The sequence below is a fragment of the Pinus tabuliformis genome, chromosome Q (assembly GCF_031772625.1).
Source record: "Pinus tabuliformis cultivar Carrire ecotype Pingquan chromosome Q, CPIR1, whole genome shotgun sequence".
Classification (NCBI taxonomy): domain Eukaryota; kingdom Viridiplantae; phylum Streptophyta; class Pinopsida; order Pinales; family Pinaceae; genus Pinus; species Pinus tabuliformis.
Genome location: NC_142296.1, coordinates 1,098,430,790 through 1,098,446,700, shown reverse-complemented (window position 1 = coordinate 1,098,446,700; position 15,911 = coordinate 1,098,430,790). Strand labels below are relative to the sequence as shown.

At 38.9% G+C, this 15,911-nt stretch overlaps 1 pseudogene; it reads left to right on the top strand.

Moving 5' to 3' along the window:
* LOC149223332 (heat stress transcription factor A-1-like) overlaps positions 1–13,914 on the top strand; it is a 50,824-nt pseudogene extending 36,910 nt beyond the window's left edge.
* The last annotated feature ends 1,997 nt before the right edge of the window (positions 13,915–15,911 follow it).

Here is a 15,911-nt window from a genome sequence, read left to right as displayed (position 1 = left end):
TCATGATGGGCCTTGTGGAGGTCACTTTTCTGCCAAGAGGACAACTTTCAAGGTTTTACAAGCTGGCTACCACTTGCCCACTTTCCACCAAGATGCAAGAAGATACACTAGTCGATGTGATTAGTGCCAGAGGATGGGGAAACCTAAACCCAAGGATGAAATGCCCATACAACTTCATGTGGCTTTAGAGCCATTTGACAAGTGGGGCATGGATTTCATTGGGCCAATTCATCCACCATCAGGGCAAAAAACGTACATAACTGTATGCAGAATTCCCTTCAAATCTGTCATCCAGGGAGAAGAGCAGAATTGTAAGGAAGAGTGCCCCTTTCACTTGGATTGGGGGCAATCTCTTCAAGTTGGGACCAGATCAAATCTTGAGGAGATGTGTCAGGGAAGAGGAAGTCTTTGACATCCTCTTAGCCTGTCATGATGGGCCTTGTGGAGGTCACTTTTCTGCCAAGAGGACAACTTTCAAGGTTCTACAAGCTGGCTACTACTGTCCCACTCTCCACCAAGATGCAAGAAGATACACTAGTCGATGTGATCAGTGCCAGAGGATGGGGAAACCTACTCCCAAGGATGAAATGCCCTTACAACCTCAGGTGGCTTTAGAGCCATTTGACAAGTGGGGCATGGATTTCATTGGGTCAATTCATCCACCATCAAGGTAGAAAACGTACATAATTGTATGCACTGATTATTTGACAAAGTGGGTTGAGACAAAGGCTGTCAAGGTAGCAACATAGGAGAAAGTGGTTGAGTTCTTAAGGGAGAATGTGTTCTACAAATTTGGGTACCCCAGAGAGCTAGTCACCGATCAAGGAGCTCAATTCACATCACATTTGATCGAGAATTTGTTAAGGCAACATCATATCAAGCACATAAAATCTACTTCCTATCATCCTCATGTTGGAAATAATACTGAGAGGGGGGGGGGTGAATCAGTGTTAACAAATCAACAACTTTTTCATTTCCATAATCAGATTCATATATGCTACTTCAGATAAGGGAACTCGCGTGTACACGCAATTGTGTTTAATGCAACTAGCGTATATCCAGCAAGCTTATGATTCAATTAATTCATCATATGTTGATCTTTAATCAGTGCATCAATCCTTCATTAATCATATAAATAGTAACCAAGTGCAGTAAAAACAGAACAGATCATCACACATAAGAAACACACATGAACACCATGATTTAAGGTGGAAACCCAATGTGGGTGAAAACCACCTGCTGCTGTCATCTCTGTCTTCTTTTAATATTAAGAAAAACTGTTTACAACATTGTACTGGCGCAGACTCATACCAGTACGCAGGCTTCTACCTACAGAAGGCTACAACCTTCTCTCGTTCTCCAGCTTCTACTGGAAGGGAGCTACAACCCCCTAGCTCTTGTACTAGCCGATATGTTTACTAGTACGTAGGCGCTGATCTACAGAAGGCTATAATCTTCTCTCATCCTCCAGGGACCTTGTTTTATAAATTTTCAGACTGGATACTCCTGGAACACAACATCATAATTTAAAGGCCACGTTTCATCCAATTTTCATAATGGACCCGTCAACAACATTGAAGCTCAAAATCAATCACCACTGCAATACATCCATCAACTATATCTGCATCAACCAATCACTGAAACTCAATTTGAATCAACCAAACTCAATCAATCACTGACAACCTCTGAACCTTTGACACAACTGAATCAATCATTCATTCATACTTTAATCAATCAACTGCAATAGATAGATTAGTACATAGTTTTGAGTTACATTATCATTCAGAATTAGTTGTCATCTTAAAACCATGCTTCAGATTGTATACGCTATTTGGCAGAAGCCAACCTGCGTGTATACGCAGCTTCCCTGAAGCAAACCAGCGTGTAGATCTGCAAACACTTTGCTGCACTTCCAAACTTCAGACATAATCATACATAGAGGATAGAACATGTGTTAGTGATCAGATCTAGCCCATTCATTATCAGATCATATAATGATAAGTCATTATGATCCTGATCCATCATTAGATTTCATCCATTAACACTGAAGCTAATCACAATCAACCAATATGAATATGCAGAATATTGTCACCAGAACACACTGCAGAACCCTGAATACTGCAACATCAAACAGAACCCTTATAGATCATACTTCAGAAGATATATGCTACATCCATAAGCCGAACCAGTGTGTATACGCCCTTTTACTAAGGGAAACCAGCGTACAGATTCACAAGTTTCATCCTGTGAGGTATATGCTACTTTTGTATGCTGAATTAGTGTGTATACGCTGTTTTTCCAAAGCCAACCTGTGTACAGATATGGAAATTCTAACTTAAAGCATCACAACTATTTTAGACTTCATTCATACCCAGATCATCACATTTACATAATAAAACATGCATTAGTATTCAGATCTAGAATGTTCAAGATCAAACCATATAATGATAATACATTTCAAGCCTTAGGATCCCGATCCATCATCCATATAGGTGCATCCTTAGTTCAGATCAAGAAAAGCATCACAAACCCATAACCTGCATGCTTGATCTCATACTTCATCAGATATTCATTACTTGCTTACTTTGGCCTAATGATCTTCTCCTCCTTATATAGTATTAGGCCTTACTCAATACCATGGCCCAAAACCACTTAGAATCAATACCTTGGACCAAACACCTGGGGTCAACACTTCGGAAAAGATACCTTGGACCAATACCATGGATCAAAATACCATGGACCAAATACCACAGACCAAAACTAAGTTTTCCAACATGTACGTGCCTTTCCTTCTGTGAAAGTGCATGTGTACGCTATACGCGCCTTTTGGTCTGCGAATCTGCGTGTATACGCAGGTTGGTCAAGAAGAACCTGCGTATACCTTTCTTTCTTCATTCTATGTGGCCTGAACAATAATTCTTTGCTGTTAACCTGTAGTACTTAGATCTTTCATCTGAGTGAGTTTCCATCAAGGACAACACCTGTATCATAATGCCAACAATCTCCCCCTTTGGACTTGATGGCAATGTTAACTTGCTGCACTGTGAACTGTCATCTTAGTGAGTTGCCATTGTACATTACTTCTGAACTGATTCCTTTGAACTGCCTTGCATCACATCTGTTAATACAACTACCATGTATTCTGTCACATCTGATATCTCTTTTGTAGATTCATCTAGTTATATATAAGTGAGATGTTCTACTACAAGTGGGTTGCCATCAAGTACAACACATGCATCGTAATGCCAACAATCTCCCCCTTTGGACTTGATGGCAACAACAACACCAAATCACTCTCCCCCTTTGACATCAAGGGCAAAGGGTCATGCTCCCCCTAAGTGCATGCTGAAATCTCTGATTGAGCTCCCCCTTTGTTCATGCTGAGATGTACTGTATCATCCATGCTCCCCCTGAGCATATGCAGAGTCTGCAAATATTTTCAAGAAAAATAACATGACTCTAAAACTCAACTATGTGAGTTTGACCTTCCTATCACCAATGACTCATACATACATTCATTCTCCCAACCAAGTGGGGATATACTAAACTTGACTCATCCACCCAACCAAGTGGGGATATACCAATTGTTTATACATGACTGAAATATTACATCATCCTTCCCATGCATAGTGGGGGTACAAATTACATCATATGACCAAAAAGGGACTCATCAAAAGACTACAACAGACAGAGACAAATTATTACATCATGATTCTTGATATGACCTTTACATTGAATGATATACATGACATTTATAACAAAGACCAAATATCTAAACAAGACCATGATAGTCATCAGCAACTATCATACACCATGTATGATCTGCTCCATAAGCATCTGTCAACAACATCCAGACCAACAACCTGTATATGTCCATGTCAGTGTAGATATCATCAACCTGTGACAAAGTATGTCTGTATCAACTCATCCTCTTGATCTCATCAAGATCAACTTGCTTCGTTTCCTTCCATGAATCATCTCCAAGCAGTAACAAAACCATTCATACCATATCATATGAGAAAACACCATACTCATCACATGATCTTTCACATCATCATTAAGAACTGCATGATCTTTCCACAATCAACCATGTATCATCACTAGGGAACATCCCACATCTGATAAGCATCAACCATGATAATATGTGAGTATCAACCTATCATCATAAGGCAAGAACTCATCATCTAAGTAAACCATGTCTTCGAATATCCATGTCTTCAAATAGCTATGTCTTCATGAGACCTGTAATAACACCATTCTCTTGGCCAACCAACAATATCTGTCAGTATGCAACTTAAGTAATCATCCATGTATCCAGCATAGCAATATGTATCTAGCAAACCATGAGCTCATGATCATTTGTCAAGATTTCTTGATAACATCAACAATAACCATTCTTAACCATGTGAGAGCCAAGAACTATAGAAATCATAACTACACCATATGAACTTTATGCATCTTTGGAGGTATGATGACAACAACATAAAGGAAATGAGTGGCTTATCACTAAATAATGAAGCTTTGTACATCTCTTTGTCCTTATGAAGATCATCATGTAAGCAACATATATGTACTATATGCATCATCAAAGAATCATCCATAGATCTGATTTGAACACCAACTATGTGACCCCTAGAATCATATGAGATTTTGTCATGGGCAACTTGTGAGGACCATACCCAGACTGTATACATTTTTTTTTTATACAGCAAATACAACCAGAAAAGAAACGCATTGAAATTCAAATTTATTTAACACACACATTCCTGCCACTCATTTCAGGAAACATATCATAACGTTTTCATACTTTTAACTAAGATCAATAGTAATGAAATACATATGTACCGTTCACCAGAAGGCGAGACTCCACTTGCTCTGCTGTTGCTGGTATTCCCTTGTAGCTGGTCACCTCCGCGAGTGAATGATGACGCACTTGATCCGAATGCGAAGACCCACCAGTTAACCTCCCAGCCTACTCCTTGGGTACTCTTCTTCCCCGCGGACCCCCGAGCTGCAATGGGGTTGTACAATGGAGGAAAGCACTAGCTGGTAGAGGAGAGCACAGCTTGGCTCCAGAGTCCCCTCTCTAAAATCTTCTACCTCACCAAACTCACTATAGCTTCGTAATCACTGCTCTGACATCATCTCATCCATCCAAAAATAGGGTAACTTCCCCAAAAGTCCCTTCTCCCATGGCTTGCCCCTTCTTTTATAGGAGTCCTCAAGGTGACACTTGTCATGTCATGCATAATTAATTATTTTTTTATAATTCAATAGCTTGATTATTCACCCACCCATGTGTCATTCTCACATCAAGGGTCTCCCAAAATTATTTACTTAAATTTTTATTGAAAACTAATATTTTCCTGACCTCAACAAGATTCCTATTTCTTCTCCTAGTTGTCTCTTTATTTCCCCCCCTTTTATTCCTTAATTTGTGTTCATTACTTGAAGTCAATTAATGAGTCAAGATTTTATCCCCAATCTACTCCCTAATTTAACTCAGGTTATCTCCTAGATGGATATTCTTATGTTGGTTGTTGACACATGGAGCTTCTCTACATTTCTCTAAATTTAATTTATTATTCTCATTTTAATTCACCTTCCTCTTTTCTTAATTAGGTTTAAATTAGTTTAGGATTAATCTTTATCCTTACCATTATGTTTGTCGTTCCCCTTTTTCCTAATTAAACCACATAATCTTCCTAGTATTTTCCAACATGGGAATGATAGAGTTTTTAAGGTACTCTATTTTAATTCTTCCTATGATCCTCCTTATTCCAAGTTTTATTTTTGATTTAATTACATTGGTTCCTAATCATCATTTACCCTTGATGTAAATTTACCTAGTTTTCATTCCTTGCTAATATTTATTTATTATTATTTATTTTTAATGATTCCAAGGATGCCAAGTTTGGTTGTGTCCTTCAAGAACTTCCCTAGAAGTTCCAAGGGTGCCACACCTACTAGTTTATTTGTGATGCTAAGGGTGCCAAGTTGGTCGTGCCCTTCAAGAAATCCCCCTGAAGTTCCAAGGGTGCCACCCCACTTGCCCTTCAAGCATCCAGTGACTACGAGGGGAAAGTATAGGTGCAACATCGTAGACCGCTATCATCTCTTATGTTGCCTTCTATAGTGAGACTAATGGTGTCGGGGATCAAGGAATCCGCCTTGATGCGCGCCCCCCGGTAAAATCCTCATGAGCGCCCCAACTTGGGGACTTGCCCTCATGGCATCATGATCTTCAAGGCGAAGGTGTTTCAACCCTTCCAGCCCAAGTCACGGCGGGAGTGCTAGTGGGTGAGATCAGGGACACTGTCCCACCCCTCCCATGTAGTTCCATCCACTTGTACAACCCCATCACCCATATGTGAGTCATTCGGCCAAGCAACTCATCTATGCCTGCAACCATTATCATATCATCAGAATATAGATAAACATATATAGCAGGTTTCAAAATCGATTAGAACTTCCAAGATAAAATAATATAAATTTTCATCAAACCAGGTGTTGTCAACTCGTCATGTGCGAGTGCCTCTGGTGGTTTCCTTCCATACTCAATAATAATCAGTAACCAGGTTTTTCAGTGTTAGTCATTGTCATAATAGCATTTTTACCATCACCTAGTCATTCACATCATTGTTCATTGTGAACCAGAACTAATGTAAGTAGCTAACACAGGGGATACCTCCATCATGGCTAGCATCATCATAACCTTAATGGAACCATACATATAGATCAAAGTTATCATCATTATAACATCAATAGAAACATGTCTATCCTTTACTACTATCACCATCATGATATCAATAGAGAGTACACATAACCATTAATTATATCGTAATCATAATATTAATAGAGAACATACATAACCATCACATTCACTGATACTAGAGTCACGTTTCTGGATCCTCAACCTGAGTTCCTCATAGACTAAAGTATGTAAGATAATGTCATAATAGAGTCAGGAAACTAGAGTGGGCACTACATACGCCCCCTCTTAACAATGGACTTCATCCCGAAGTCCTTAGAACGTAAAGGAGAAACGACAACACATAATCTTAGGAACCCTTCCTGAAACTCTTGCCAACCTTCTGGTGGGCAGGTTATAATTTTCCCAAGGTATCTATACCACGAATTCCGTTATAACTAAAGGACTATATCAGTGATCATTGCAACCCATAATTATTTATGTATTAAGAAACAACAAAACAAGAAGCGGGACAATCACAATCAATATTCATCTCATGGTACAAATTAATATATGATGCATTCAACCAAGTGAAGTCATTCACACACAGTACTCCTGTAGCCTCTAATTAGTTGTTCATTTCAAACTACGTCTACAAGACCCTATAAGTGACAATATCGGGGACAATACACAAAGTGATTTGTATGATCATCATTGCATATGGTAGAGTTCACTGTCATAGATGTTGCAATAATATTGTCATAGAAGAAAAGATCATATAAATTATCCATACGCTTGATATTTTTCAAAAAGTTTTAAATTCTAAGCTATCCCTTCTGATAATTCTGCAATATTTTTCCCCAATATCTCAATAAGTGTCATTTTGGACCCTTGTCAGTATATTCCCTAAAATGATAATTGTAGCATTGTATTTAGGCCATAGGCGGAAAATGTCGAAAGAGGTGGACAAGTAAGAATAAGAAATTCAAATGGTGAACTTAAGCTCACAAGCTAGTAAAAGATGAAGGACTTTGATGTCAAAAGTGCTAAAATTTTAAAATATTCTTATTAGCAATTGTAAATAAATATATAATTAGATACATTACAAAGCAAGTGATTGTGCGTCAAGATGTAGTGCTCTATGAATAGTTCCTAGGAGTTCATCCAACCAAGAAACTCTTTGAAACATCACCACATTACTTACTTATAGATAATATCCTAGTAAGTAATGATGTTAGTGTCTCAACTAGTTAGAGATGATGCGGCACGTGACCTAGCAATGGAAGAATCTAAACATGCAGTCAATAATATATTGAGCATTGAATTGGGCATAAAGAAGAATACTCTAAGTAAGGAAGTCAAACTTGGCTACAGGGAGTCAACAGTGAGTACTCACAAGTTTTCAATGCCCAATTAAGCAAGCGTGAGCCGAAAACTCAGTAAGCACCACTATCAAGTAAAAAAAAAAAACTAAAAAGGGTCATCTAAATTGGGGCAAGATTTTTTTCTGAGGTTTTGTCCAGTCCAAGTTGTACTTTTCTCTCCAGGTTCCCCAAGTCATTCACCGAGCCAAGTCCTGCTACTACAACCATAGGTGTATTCTTTATGATCAATTACAATGAACTATGCAAATGGAAACAAAAAAAATGTAATACAAGGCTTGCACCAATCATTTAAAAAAAATCAGAATTCATCCATAATTGAATCCTCAAAGATAAAAGAGATATCTAGACCAATGTGCATCTCAATAGAAGTTTAAATTTTGAAACAACATGCCAGAAGAAGAGAGCAAACTAGAATAAAGCTGCATTCCTTACCCAATATATATAAGATATGTCTAATCATAAATTAAATATATTAGGAATGTAACCTACGTAACAGAACTTCAGATAGAATGGGTGGTCAGAGAATTCAGTCAGATCAGTAAGTTTACTTGGCATAAATGTAGGGCTGTGTCATTAGGAGCTTCTATTGTTAAACGAAGATTCCTTGAACAACCAAATCTGCAGTATTTCCTTTTGTTCATGGTGTATATATTCCACATTTGGAACCCAGAAAGTCCAAGAGGAGCCGTAGGAATTTACAGCTTTGGCTGCAGAGAGAATGTGTATAACATATGGACATTTGAGAATTAGTAATTAACTGGAATTTGTAGGAAAGAGCGAGTGAGAAACAGAAGGTGCTTTTCTTTTTTGTGGAAATACTTCCAACTGTAGATCTCAGAAGAAGACCATCTGCATATACAATGATCTATCAGAGTATGAATGTCCTCTATGCAAAGTTGGCAACTTCGGATGGGAAATCTCGAGCCACATCAAATTTTATGACCTGCATCTTGTTTGCCTGCGGATGTTTTCAACTCATCCATGTGAAGTCAGAAAATAATTTGCTCGTGTATATCTTCTGAAAAGTAATGCACTGTATATAGTCACTCCATTGTCCCTCATGTACTGTCATAACTGAATATACAATTTCCTACCAAAAATACTTGAGATCGAGGTTTCTTGTAAAGAATTCATCTAAGAGCCAAATCAGAAGTAAATAAAATCACATGATACCTTGAATCAAGAACAACTAATTTCCCAACAATAAATAATGAATGTTGAGATAAAGTATACTGGTCACTTGAGGGCCTGTCGCTAACAAGAAAGCTAGTAGAGTTGCATTCATGTCAGACTGAATGTCTCAGTAGACAAGGAATGCAGCAGTAGATGAAAATTGTCATGGGTGAAATTTAGTGGTAGATGTGAGAACCAATCAATCTGTAGCCAAGACTGGTTGATAAAAGTGCTGCTCTTGCAAAAATAGGACTTGTTTTTCCAAACTAAGTGCTGTAATTTTCATTAGATAATTTATTTTACCATGTTGAATGATCTGCCATGCCAATAAATAATTACTAGTTTTGTAAGAGGCACGTTACATGTAAATGGTTAATGTTCTTTGAACTAAATCAATTGCTTGAATATTCCCCATCTCTTTCCAGGTAGTGTGTGTGAGTGAGAGTGAATGTTATAGTAGTGAACATCATAGTCCCCACCAGAAATTCTTTGGAGCTCCTTTGCTGTGGCAACCAAAAGGAAAGAACCTATGTTGGTTACACTGGAAGGCTGCACTTGTGCCACAATTATCACCGTTCTCTCAATGGCAACAGATTCAATGCGCCTCTAGAGTGGTGCTTCTATAGCCCATCAATCCCCCCATCACCTCTAATATAGCCAGAGAACATTAGCACCTTACGGTGTCAAGATGACGAAATGTGAATTACCAAATCTAAGAACCTAAAGGAATGTAGATCAAATGTGGCAAGCACCTTTCTAGAGTAACCTCCTAAAGTTCTTGAGAGCCTTCTTATAAAGCTTGATTTCCAAATTTTGCAAAATACACCCCTGGAAACAGAGAAAAAGAAATCAAAACCCATTTCCTAATAATTCATGATTTCCCCATCCATTTTCATTTTATCAACCAACATGTAGCCACACATTAAAAACATCAAAAACCCTTGTAGTATCTCTGATAATGACAAGTTTAACTACAAGTAAATTGTTAGCTTTACAGTGTGGAAGCTGCTGAAAGTAAGAAGATAAGGGTGCTGACACCAGTTTTGCCGGTAAAACTCACCACAAATAGAAACACTAGGACCTTACTTCAATATTTACAGTCCCCTCAAGGAAGTACAAAATTTGCAGGTTTTAGTTAAGAATCATGATATACAATTTGAAAGCTAAAAAGGAATCCTACTTTTACTGCTCACCAAGACGTATGACATGGTGGACGACAGCTCCACGGACTCGATAGTTTCATGGAGCTCGGGAATAACAGTTTCATTGTGTGGAATCCCCCAGAATTCGCACGAGACTTGTTACCCAAGTACTTTAAGCACAACAATTTCTCCAACTTTGTCAGGCAGCTCAATACATATGGCTTCAGGAAAGTTGATCCAGATCAATGGGAATTCGCAAATGAAGATTTTCTTCAGGGACAAAGGAATTTGTTGAAGATATTCACAGACGCAAGCCTATGCACAGTCATTCTCAGAATCCCCAACAAGGCGTATGTAATGATGCTATAAAGTATGAACTGGAGGAGGAAATTCAGAGGCTCAAGAGGGATAAGAGTCTGCTCATGATGGAGCTCGTTAGAATTAGGCAGCAACATCAAGGTACCGAGATGCATATGCAGACCTTGGAGGAGCGTTTGCAAACCATGGAACACCGCCAACAGCAAATGATGGCATTTCTGGCCAAAGCTGTACAGAAGCCTGGATTTGTGGCACAGCTTGTGCAACAGAGTGAAAACAGTAAGCTTCTTGAAGCAGCTAATAAGAAGAGAAGATTACCCAAACAAGAGAACTGTTCAGAGGCTGGGGACCGGGAAACTGAGTTGACAGACAGTCAGATTGTGAAGTATCAACCTGCTTCAGGTGATGAATGTAGTGCAGTTCCGTTGAAGGTTTTAAACACGGACCCATTTAATAGAATGGAATCATCTTTAAATACTTTGGAAACCTTTTTCCAGGATGTGGTTCAGGCATGCGGTGAAGTGATTGATAGTGGAAATTCATCTCAAGCAGGTCTTACAGAGATGCACGGAACATGCTTTTCAAGTATATGTATTTTACCATTGCTGGATCCACATTAGTGCTCACCTGCCAACACACAAAACGTTCATTCACAATTATAGGGTAGTTTCTGTACTTCTTATGACAGAATCTCTTCTACTTTGGACCTATTTCCATTATTTTCCACATATTCTCTTTAAAGTTGTAAACATATGTAGATGACGATGAAGAAAACAGTACGAGCTTGCAAACACTATGTTTCCAATCGAAGGCTATTCCTCGCAACCAGGTGTGGGATTTAGAATAGCGCATATTCAATGAACAACGTTTCCCCGGAAAAGAGGGTTCACCACCCACCACAGATCAGAACTTGCATCAAACACAAGAACCCATCACCAGAAGTCAACAGATGGGCATCTCTGATCTTTGGCACATTAGAGAATCTATGTTGCAAACTGGGTCCAGTCGCGGACCTCGACATGGCATCCTCGTGTTGTATACATAAAACAATATCGTGATTGAAAACGAGGCCACTGCCCCCGCATCTCACCCAGCTCAAGGAACGAACAAGGTAGTTAGGGTGAGCGGCGCAGTCATACTCAATAGAAATGGAGGGATTTGAGAATAAGGAATAAAATTACTTGCATGTCAATTGCATTTCTTTTGAAATATTATTGTCCTAAAAACGTTTACTCAGCATGCAAAAGCTTGACAGTAGCTGCAATTTATATTCTTTCATTCTGGCTCTGAGAGCTCATAACATAGACTATCATTCGGTTGTCATTAGAAATATCCAAACACAGAAGCATGGGTATTCATTTTATAAATGTATATCACTCAAATAAGTGGCACAATGAGTGGGACATTGGCAAAATTGATGGCATCACCTATTGATAATCTACAGTCAGTAAAATTTCAGCTCATGTATGCAACAGTGATAATATAATGTTTTGATTGTCTGCCCACAAAGTCATGTTCTGTAGAAGGCTGACTTCACAACTACAGTTGACCAACACGATGGGATTTCTTCATCACACATGAGTGTCCCGGGTCATTATTCTAGAGCTATCCTGCACCATGACATGCATTCTTTGTAGTAGCATCCACATAGGATCTCCTCCCAAAAGGGGAACATGTCAAGTTCTAGGCCCTAGTACCTACATAGTCAGTTTTTGTGGAGTACACTAGAGAAAGATGCACCCACTTTGACACAATATTACTTTAATTGAATCATATACTTTCCTACCTTGTTTGATGATCAATGTTGGCTCAGAATTTATTTACCTCACTAGATGTACCATATTGTTGATCCGTCTAACAGTCGCATTGACCACTTTTGTTCATGTGAGGAGATTAATAACATTTCAACTTTTAATCACCCACAGAAACTTAAGAATTTTGCTTGAGAACCCATGTGACATAACAACAGGTCATATTGACAAGCAACTAGCATTGAAAAGCCCACAAAACAAACAGGTATCATAGGCAAACAACTAAAATTGAACATTTTATCCAGTATTTGTCAGATGCACTTCCTGGATATTAACTTTCCAATTAACCACTCAGACATTAATCCAAAGTTTAAAAATTTTATAAAAATTGAAATATATTGTTCACATACAATTGACATCCATGAAAGGAAAATCTTGAGAATGAATTTCTACTAATTGGAAGCACAGGCTCTGTGCAGCAATCTTAAATGATTTTGTTTACAGATGTTAGCATAAGCCTCAATCCAGCTCTCTTTAACAAAGCAAGAAAAACATCAGCATACAAGCACGTACTTACAACATTTGTAAAAGCTGATAGAACCTCTACTCACCTCCAATGCACAGCAAGCTATTGAGAGAGCCAAGGACCTCACAGAAGGATGGAAAAGCGTATCCAAGTCCTGCATGCAGATACTGGGATACGAACGCTGGCTAGTTGATTTCTATATATCTAATTGGAAACCCACCAAGGGGGAGACTCTCGCTGTCATGGTCTCAGTTCCGCCTCCCAGAAATTTCATCGACATATTGAACTTGGCTTTCAGGGAAACCTTTTGTAAGGGACGATTAGTTGAGATTACTTGTGGAGAGGAAACCTTCCCTGCTTATCCAACTTCAGGGTTCTCAAATATACGGAGAACCTTAATTCCATTCACTCCTCTTGACATAAGTGGGCACCGATCATTTACTCAACACACAGTGAGTTACGTGCAGTCAAAAAATTGGTATCCAAGAAGTCAGCTCAACAATATTGGTGTGGTCCATTTAGATTGCCAACAGATGGTGAAGTGACAACGGAGTATGGTCTCAAAAGATATTACAATGGAGTTTTTGCATCTGGGTATTATCATCGCGGTATTGACTATGGAGCTTGTCATGGAGCATATGTGGGGTCACCTGCAGCTGCTCGTGTATCTCTAGTGGGCAGGGAGGAAGAAGGTTTTGTGCTACATGGTAACTGTGTTGGCCTTGATCATGGACATGGTGTAACAAGCATTTTAATGCACCTTGATACTATTTTGGTGGAAGATGGAATGGTAGTTCAAGCTGGAGATCCACTGGGGACAGTGGGTGATACGGGTTTAGCTACAGGTCCGCATTTACATTGGGGATTATATGTCCATGGAAAAGCAGTGGATCAAAATCATTGGATGACAGAACAAACTTGGATATGAAGAAGTTACTCAATGCACATGGTAGAAGAAATTACTACAATATAGACTTTGGCTTTGAAAGAAGTGTAAGCTCTGCATGCACGTCAAATGCCAATGAAGTTGTTTTCGATCGCATCCCTCAACCATGATTCGCTAGCCTCAGTTGACGAAGAAACCAGAATCGTCTCCAGGCACAGGCGATCGATTGCAAAATAAATTCTTGAAGAGCACGTGCGATACAGGGCAACAACTAAAATTGACGAATTTGTGAGCAGAGATTATTTAAAATTCCCCGCCAGACGAAATTGCAAGGGATAAACGAAGGAGGAGGTCGGAGTTCGTCACATTAGTTAGAGATTTTTATCATATTATTTAACAAAACTAGCCATACATGCATGGGCCCATAGGCCTCAAGGGTTCAACATAGCTCTGATACCAAGTGTGAGGACCATACCCAGACTGTATACAATTTTTTTTTTTTTTTTTTTAACAGCAAATACAACCAGAAAAGAAACGCATTGAAATTCAAATTTATTTAACACACACATTTCTGCCACTCATTTCAGGAAACATATCATAACGTTTTCATACTTTTAACTAAGATCAATAGTAATGAAATACATATGTACCGTTCACCAGAAGGCGAGACTCCACTTGCTCTACTGTTGCTGGTATTCCCTTGTAGCTGGTCACCTCCGCGAGTGAATGATGACGCACTTGATCCGAATGCGAAGACCCACCAGTTAACCTCCCAGACTACTCCTTGGGTACTCTTCTTCCCCGCGGACCCCCGAGTTGCAATGGGGTTGTACAATGGAGGAAAGCACTAGCTGGTAGAGGAGAGCACAGCTTGGCTCCAGAGTCCCCTCTCTAAAATCCTCTACCTCACCAAACTCACTATAGCTTCGTAATCACTGCTCTGACATCATCTCATCCATCCAACAATAGGGTTCCCCAAAAGTACCTTCTCCCATGGCTTGCCCCTTCTTTTATAGGAGTCCTCAAGGTGACACTTGTCATGTCATGCATAATTAATTATTTTTTTATAATTCAATAGCTTGATTATTCACCCACACATGTGTCATTCTCACATCAAGGGTCTCCCAAAATTATTTACTTAAATTTTTATTGAAAACTAATATTTTCCTCACCTCAACAAGATTCCTATTTCTTCTCCTAGTTGTCTCTTTATTTCCCCCCCTTTTATTCCTTAATTTGTGTTCATTACTTGAAGTCAATTAATGAGTCAAGATTTTATCCCCAATCTACTCCCTAATTTAACTCAGGTTATCTCCTAGATGGATATTCTTATGTTGGTTGTTGACACATGGAGCTTCTCTACATTTCTTTAAATTTAATTTATTATTCTCATTTTAATTCACCTTCCTCTTTTCTTAATTAGGTTTAAATTAGTTTAGGATTAATCTTTATCCTTACCATTATGTTTGTCTTTCCCCTTTTTCCTAATTAAACCACATAATCTTCCTAGTATTTTCCAACATGGGAAGGATAGAGTTTTTAAGGTACTCTATTTTAATTCTTCCTATGATCCTCCTTATTCCAAGTTTTATTTTTGATTTAATTACATTGGTTCCTAATCATCATTTACCCTTGATGTAAATTTACGTAGTTTTCATTCCTTGCTTATATTTATTTATTATTATTATTTATTTTTAATGATTCCAAAGATGCCAAGTTTGGTTGTGCCCTTCAAGAACTTCCTTAGAAGTTCCAAGGGTGCCACACCTACTAGTTTATTTGTGATGCCAAGGGTGCCAAGTTGGTCGTGCCCTTCAAGAAATTCCCCTGAAGTTCCAAGGGTGCCACCCCACTTGCCCTTCAAGCATCCAGTGACTACGAGGGGAAAGTATAGGTGCAACATCGTAGACCGCTATCATCTCTTATGTTGCCTGCTATAGTGAGACTAATGGTGTCGGGGATTAAGGAATCCGCCTTGATGCGCGCCCCCCGGTAAAATCCTCATGAGCGCCCCAACTTGGGGACTTGCCCTCATGGCA